We start from the raw sequence: 8588 nt of genomic DNA, 5'->3' as shown, positions 1-8588 counted from the left end.
TAGTGTTATGTACTCTTCTTTCATCAGCACTTCCCAATCCAGTTTTCTCTAGCTTCCTTTCCAGTAACTACTCTTGCTTCAAAACCACTTGGAGTAGTCTTCAAGATTGAGTCTGTTTTGCTTTAGTGAATCCTGGTAGGAGTGTTTTAGATCTATTTTCTGATATCAAGTTAACTTGAGCACTGTCAAGGTTACTTGCTTCTTCTGAATATCAGAACTTACAATTTCTTGACTCTGAACAACTTGAGCCATGTCAGAGGTTGTTTTAAGAACTTTTCTTGAAGTCAGAGCAAGATCATCTTTTCCATCAGTAATTTCTTCTTCCTCAGGAGGTACATAAGGCTTGATAGGTTCACCAACCTTTTCTTTACCCTTGGATCTTGGATCTATCTGTGGTTGTGATCTAGCCAAAGTTTCTTCAGTATGTATCCTTTCTTTTGATCACAATGCCTTTAGGTTTTGGAAGTAACTTTTTACCAGAAGCTTCAGATTTAGATGTGACTTTCTCTGATTTAAGTCTGGCTTCTTCTTCCTTTAAACTTTCCAAGTCCATCCCCGGATTTTCTTGAAGAAATAACTATCTTGACATTTCCTCATCAAGATCTAGAAGTTCATCAGAACTTACCTTTTACCAACAGCATAACTTATTCTTTTCCCAGTATAATACTTGTTCTGTAACTAGCTTGTCTTGAGGTAAAGCCTCTACCCTTGACTATGACCACTACCCTAATCCAGAGTGTCCTGGGTCATACTGTTCCATCATCTTAGGCTTTTCCGTACAGTGTCCTTGGTTGGTTTTGCATTGGGGACTTAATTACCTTCTCCCCTTTTGGCATCAGCAGGTAATAAAGAGAGAGAAGTAAGTCCACTGAGGTCTGGATTTCAGTAAGTTGCGAGTGCTGAGAAGCTTGATTTGTCAGAATTTGATCAATCTGAGCTTGTTACTTCTCTTGAGTTTCTCAATAGAGCAACCCTGTCAATGGTAGGTTTGGAAGAACTTTTCTTATCAATTTTCCAAACTTGTTCCTGTTTGATAAAGTTCTCCTGAATCTTGTGTAGCTTTGCATGAGTGTTGGAATGAAGACCTTGTAGATATTTAGTACTCAATGCAGTGACTCTAAGCTGGGTTTTAAAATCATCAGAATGTAACATTTCATCAGCTTTAGTCAAGTGCTCAGCAAGATGTAAAGCATTGGAACACATGAAACTGAGTTCATTCCTTAGTCCACTCCTGACCTGCAGGAGTTTCACTCCAAGGTACTGGTGCATCCCTGATAACAAACTCCTTTACCAGTTCAGACTTAGGAAGAGTCAGTGGAGGAGTATGTCCTGAAGGACCTGCTTCATCAGCATTTACAGTTGTAGCAGCCTCACCAGTATCTCCAACATTTGCAGCATCAGAACTTAGAGAATCAGTATCTTCTGATAAGACAACAGTGTGAGTATCAATGGAGGCTTCAGCATCCTCTAATTGCTGATCTGATACTAAGTTCTGATCAACAGCCATATCCTGATGTCACCTAAAATCTGATCATCAGCATCTTGATGCAGAGAAGGTGTTAGAGATAACTCAGGAGTTTGAACAGTTCCACTTCAACATATGTGAGTACAAACTGAGGACTGTTATTAAATTTCATTCAAAGATAAGGCAAGTAAAGGATTAGACTGAGAAATCAGAACTTAGACCTATATGTGACGGCCTCAACCCTGGGTCAGGAGTTGACGTCACTAACACAATACTAATAAACAATATAACCCCAATTATTACTTATACATAATTTCGACCCCTTTTACCAAGACCTTTCCAGGTTTAAGTATGACTTAGGTTACAACCATCACAAAACCAATTTAGTAAGGACAATTCAAACAATACTAGCTTTATTCAGCAACTCTACAGACCCGCTTGGGTCCAACACAACTATCTCAGAGGAGCCTGCACACGGAAGGAACTGGAACTCTGCCCCGACTACCACTGAAGAATCTCCTAGGTATCTGCAATACATATATAAACATTTTGCAAGGGTGAGCAATCAATTGCTCAGCAGTACCACTATATGAGTAATAACCAAAGACAGTTTATGATAAACAATTATAGAAACAGAAATCATAACTTGCTAGAAAACAAGTAAAACATGTGTGAACTGGATATCAAAACTAGCATGCTCTGTAAAAACTAAATCATTAGTTGTGTGCCGTGCATAAATATCAATTTCAATTTTAGCATGCTTCTTTCATTTTCAAATCTTCCGTCCCATCGCAGGACCTATAAAACCTTTTGTCCCGTTACGGGGACCCAAAATCATTTGTTCCGTTACGGAAACCATAAAACTTATCCCATCACAGGACCTATAAAACTTGTTCCATCACATGACCTATAAAACTTGTCCCATCACAGGACCTATAAAACTTGTCCCATCACAGGACCTATAAAACTTGTCCCATATAAAAGTATTGGATGATCCCTGGTGAGACAGCTGATCAGGCTATCCTATGAAACTTGTTCCGGAACTCAGAGACTAGCTAGGTCTCTGTCACGCTGGGCTGGTGGTTATAACAGGGTGCGCAACCACTTCGCCTCTTACGCTAACTTCCAGGCCATTACGGGCCTTCTGCGCACACTCATCCAATTATCTGATCATTTTTATCCAGTTTTCCAAATCACTTACCTATCTCTTGTCAAAACAATTATAACACGACACATTTTCCAAAACATTTCATTTTATTCAAAATTTAGAAATAGGCATTTTCAGAAGTTACTTTTCCCCCAAAACACAAGTTAACAAAACAATTTGAACCCAGGGGATACGTAACTTAAATCGTTCTGTTCCACTACGAGAATAAAACAACATTATATTCATATATGTTAACCATAAAGATATGGTCAGGGGTACTTGCCTTGCAGAGCTTTACAAATATTATTGATTGACCTTGAGCTGACACGAACGCTCAGGCTTTAACGTCTGACCACTAGATTACCCTGGATTCGACTTCAACACTCAGATCCTTCGATTGGAACCTTACTGAGCTCGTCGACTGTCCACTAGGCTATCCAACTCCAACTCTTGGGCTTCCCGACTGGCACCTACAAAGTCGAAACACCCTAACTTAGACCTTCGATTATGCTTGACATATCCTCACTAACAATCTACCCGAACGTTAACAAAACCCGACTCGTAACATACTTCATATAATAATACACGTATCAATTAGGGTTCATGTCTTCGAAAGTCGGTTCGGTGTTCATTTTCAGAAAATAGGTATATTTATCCTTTTATGAAACTAGGGCTATCGATTTTCGTAAAGTATTTTATCATAACACATAATCAGATTTCATATAAGGTACATTAATATAACTGATCAACGTTCCGATAGTCATTGGGTACGACCTCATATTCCCGTAATTTAATTTTTTTTTGGAAATCGGGCAGCACCTCCTTTGATTATCGGCTAACCCGTCGAACATCCCGACGTCAAATAGACCACAACAACAACCCAACCCAATCCAAATTCCAACCGCCAACTTCAGTCAACAACAACAATTCACAAATTCACCAATACCATTTAAATACAATTATTAATTATCAGTTCTGTTTATAATTTTAATCGCATTTCACAGTTTTATTCGCAATTCGTATTTTAAATTGTAGGACTCAGAACAACGTCATCACCGTCCACCGTCGGCTCGCCGAGGCTCATCGCCGACGGTGATAAAATTTGCGGGTACCCGAACAATATTGGGTTTCCAACGCAAATTCTATCGATAAATCAATAAATTATTCGCACCCAAAAATATTAATTAATTCATCAAGAATTTCAGAAGGAAAATTGAATTGCAACAAGTATACACACGCGCGTACTACACCGGAACCAAACAGGGCAATCGGAAAATAAGGGCAAGGTAACCGGAAAATAATAAGCCGGAAAAGTAAGTCAGTCACATACAACACAGCACACATCAACAACTCAAACAATACTGCCACTAACTGAACCCCTCCGCACATATACATACGTATATGCCGGAAAAGAACAAGATTATGGCGGCAATTAACGGAGCTCGGCGGCACAGCACAAGCAGTGCAGTACTTACCAAGAATTAGAAACGGGAGAAAAGGAAAGATAGGCGGGGATAGGAAAAAAAACAGAGAAAGAAAGGAGAGGGGGAGAAATGAATAGAGAGAGAGATTGAGAGAGAAAAACACAGAGAGATTACGCGAGAGAGAAGAGACCGGGGGGGGTTTCACGGGTGAATTTTTTGTGAGTTGTTACCACCAATCAAAACAGGAAACGCATCAAAATTTGCTGAAATAATAACACGTGTCCCCCCTTACTAACTGAAATTCTGATTTTTTTGTCTTGTATTATACAATTTTATCGAATGAACTTACGGTTAAAAACTGACCATAAAGCTACCAAATTAACTTTTAAAATGTTGTAAATATCCCAAAGTTACTAAAAAAATAAATTTCGAAATTTTAAACCAATTCCTAAAACGCAATTTATACCCGTCATTACCAATTTAACGAATCGACGCGCGGGTAAAATTAATTCCAAAAATTCCGAAAAGAATTTTAAAATTCTCGGAATATTTCAAACTTAATAAAATATAAATTTCGTAATTTTTTAAAGAATCCCGGAATTAAATACGGATTTAACAAATAATTGAAATCAGAAAATCATATATGGCTAAATAATTGATGAAATATTGATTTCTCAATTTTAAAAATTCCTAAAAATAATTAATAAAATTATGAAGCGATAAAAATGATTTTTGAGACAACTCTAGTATTTATGGAAATAAATCCTGAATAAAATCACCTTTAAATACAAAGTAACACAACACGGCTTCACAACGAATTACACAATTAATACACGAACACCACAATCACACATAATTAATTAAAATATTAAAAAAAAATAATATCCAGTTGACTGAACCCATACACATATTTTATTTATGTAATTATTTAATAATTACACATTTAAACAATATAAAAAAAATATACGAGTCGTTATAATCTTTCCCCCTTAAAAAGATTATGTCCTCAGAATCTGATTTTTTTTTAACCCACAAGTGAGGATATTTGTCAAGCATATCTAACTCTAACTCCCAAGTAGACTTTTCTACTCGAGGATTCATTCAAAGCATACTCAGTATAGATATAAATGCATTCCTAAGGACTCGCTCATAATGACCTAGGATCTGGGTCAATCATTCCACGCAGAACAATTTGGATGAGAGCCCATTGGTTCCTACTCAACGGCTTGGTTCGAATCAAGAACATATCACTTTAACAATGACATGCAGAACATATTAGAAATGTCTGCAACTGTAATGACAATGCTAACTCATGAGCACTTCATCTATCTTACTCGATACCTCCAACGGGTACATATATTAGGACTCAACTCGCCCCTTCTAATTAAAACTAACCAATTTCTTTCAAGGTGAAATTTTATCAACACCCACGATTCTACTTTTATATCCATACTCTTTCGATGCAAATCCGTCTTTTTTCTTTGTCCATCCCAAGCTGCTTCAACTCTTTTCTGAATCAACACCAGTACGTTCTTGGTGCGCTAAATTTACGCAGGTTCTAACAACATTTCTACTCCCACTTTCTCTTAATAGAGGGGAACTCACACTTATGCTCACACAGGCTTCGCAATGTAGCATTCCCTACTAACATGATAATTATTAACATAAAGGACTCAATCAATGGGAGGTGATTACCACAGTTTCTTTTTAAATTCGAACTATATACTTTCAACATATATTATATTGCCTGAATTGTCTTTCCACTCTGACCCTTCATCTACGAATAATAGGCGGTGCTCATTTTTAATTTAGTTTCCAAACATTCGAACACCTCTTGCTTCTCACCATCAGTTAAGACTGGAAAGTAATCTCATATCTTCACTTCTTCTCACTTTCAGATATTTGCACTTCATATTTCACTTTTTTCCCTATTCCTTTATTAACTCCTTAGCGATTTTAATCACATTCAATCCTTTCCTTCTATACAGGGCACCCGTTACTACACTGACTTTGCTTAAGTGATTTTTGATGAAACAATTGATATCCCTTGTTTATCTCAGCTACAATTTATTCTGGAAAATTTAACGTATATTTCTTCCCTTCTAATCCTCGTAGGGAAATCCTTTGGGCGTTCCACATGGAAATCCTTGATTCTTGAATAACTGAGGATATTATCAATAAATACAATCATGCTTATTCAAGCACTCCTTATACACCATGTTCGCTAACTGATACACTTGTTAATCCAAATAACATTATCAAAAATTGTGATGCCCATATTTCGTTTTAATTGTAGTCTTTAATATGTCCTCAAACTGGATCTTAAGTCAATCCCCGAGAAATAACACACTCTTTGAATTAGGTCACAAAAGTAATCAGTTTTAGATAGGGGTTACTTATTCTTATTCGTCGTTTTGTTAATCTCTCGATAAACAGTACAAAATCTCATAATTTCATTCTTCTTTTTAGCAACATCTTTGGTGCCAACCAAGGGACTATATCTGGTATGCTTATTTTCCCTTACTAATATCTTTTACAATTATCGAACTAATTATTTCGCCCCATTGGCCTTCAAAGAAATTCCAAGGCAATTATATATTATTCAACTTCCTTCAACTTAAGTATTTTATTCTTCGTATCTTTACACAAGGTGGATCTACTTTATCTCCTTAGCTTATTAACTCTTTTCTTCGCACGATTGAAAGAGCTTCTTATCTTGCTCCTTCCTTTAGCAACTCACCTTACTACTGGCTTCCATACGCTTTACTATTCGTTTCTCCTGAGTTAATCTTTGCCTTATGAAAGGACAACCAATTCGTTACTAAAATCATGTCAAACTTCTCTAGCTCAAAGGGAGTCAGATCAGGTGCATTATGTCCAAATCCTAAACACCCGATCTTTTGGTCACTCCGGAAGTTCTGTCTCTAACTATGTTGGATGTTGACCTTTGGGATGTAGTACCTTGAGTAACCGTTCCATAACTCCTTGTAATAACCTTCCTAAAATGGTAGGAAATAACTCCTGGATTTTCTGGATTACATTCCAACGCAGCATGACCCTTATGACCGCATTCGAAACATTGAACATTCTTTGTTTTCGAATTTGAAAACCACGTTAGCATTTAACTTCATATAATTGGAACTGGCTTCTATATAACTGACCATTAACTGATAAAATTAACCAACTCTTCCTTTTTAATTGACCAATTAGAGTATCATCTGAAACACTACTAACACATCATAGTATATGTTGTATCTTTAAAAGTAGGGTATTTTTTTTAAAAAAAAATTGGGCAGCATTTCCTCTATATTACTGACTACCAGTCGGGCTCAAGCCGACACCAACAATCAACCAACAACCATATCAATCCATCAACATCAACCAAACCACCAACAAATATACTAACCATCTTTCACCACTCAACTCCACGGTTAACAGTACTGTGACACATAACATATTAATAACCCTATGTATCACTAACCAACATAATAAAACGGGTTGGCTATTTCAGCCATATCTACCAACAAGCAACTTCGCAAACTAGGTCAACTTAAGGACCTCTGCTAGGCATAATAATCCAAGTTTCAGCCACCCATACTTCTAAAGGCGGTTCCCTATCATTTGCCATGGACTTGACAACTACTGAATTAACTTTTATAAAACAACAACTTTTTTCCAATGGGTCACAAATCCTTACTGTTTCCATCATTCCAAAGTAGCAACCAGACACATAACTTTTGTTTCTCCTGACGGTCAATTCTTCGTTTACTTTCCATAACTAGAACGATCTGACCATATTGGTTACCGAAGGAAATTCATTGCCATAAAATACAAAATAAAATTTCGAGATCAGGAAAATTCATTCTAAAAGAAACCTGAAGGAAATGCGGATATGACTGGGAGCAACCATACAAGTACATAAGATGGCCAGTCTTGGTACCATATAGTTTACAACACATATTTCGGTGGCGTCCCACCAGACCCTTTGCCACACAGACAAATAGTCAATTCATATGTATTGTTTGCCCCAATCAACCGATAGAACCTCCGAGGAAAGAAATATAAGGGTTCAAAGTATAAACCTCAGTACTAATCCATATTCACTATGGGACTCGGTTGTCATGGCAGCCGCTAACTATTACCCTTCCACCTGAACTTTCATGATCAGATTCGCTCGCTCGAGAAAAGAAACTAGAAACCTCAACTAGACATTTCCAATGATACCTATATATAAGGGAGACTTACTAAAATTTAGGGCAGTTCCAGTCAATCCCCAACAGACAACAGGGTTACGCCTTCGAACCCTTGACTAAACTCACAGACTCGCTCCTCTGGTTGAGTTGCTGACTCATATATATATAGAATAAACCTTCTTGCACTCTTCGGACTCTATTCCTAACCTAAATCAGGGACTCAAACCTGTAGCTCTGATACCAACTGTGACGGCCTCAACCCCGGGGTCAGGATGTTGACGTCACTAACAACAATACTAATAAACAATATAACCCAAATTATTACTTATACATAATTTCGACCCCTTTTACCAAGACCT

This window comes from Apium graveolens, chromosome 10 (genome assembly GCF_009905375.1).
Source record: "Apium graveolens cultivar Ventura chromosome 10, ASM990537v1, whole genome shotgun sequence".
NCBI classification, from domain to species: Eukaryota; Viridiplantae; Streptophyta; class Magnoliopsida; order Apiales; family Apiaceae; genus Apium; species Apium graveolens.
This window is presented reverse-complemented; position numbering follows the sequence as displayed.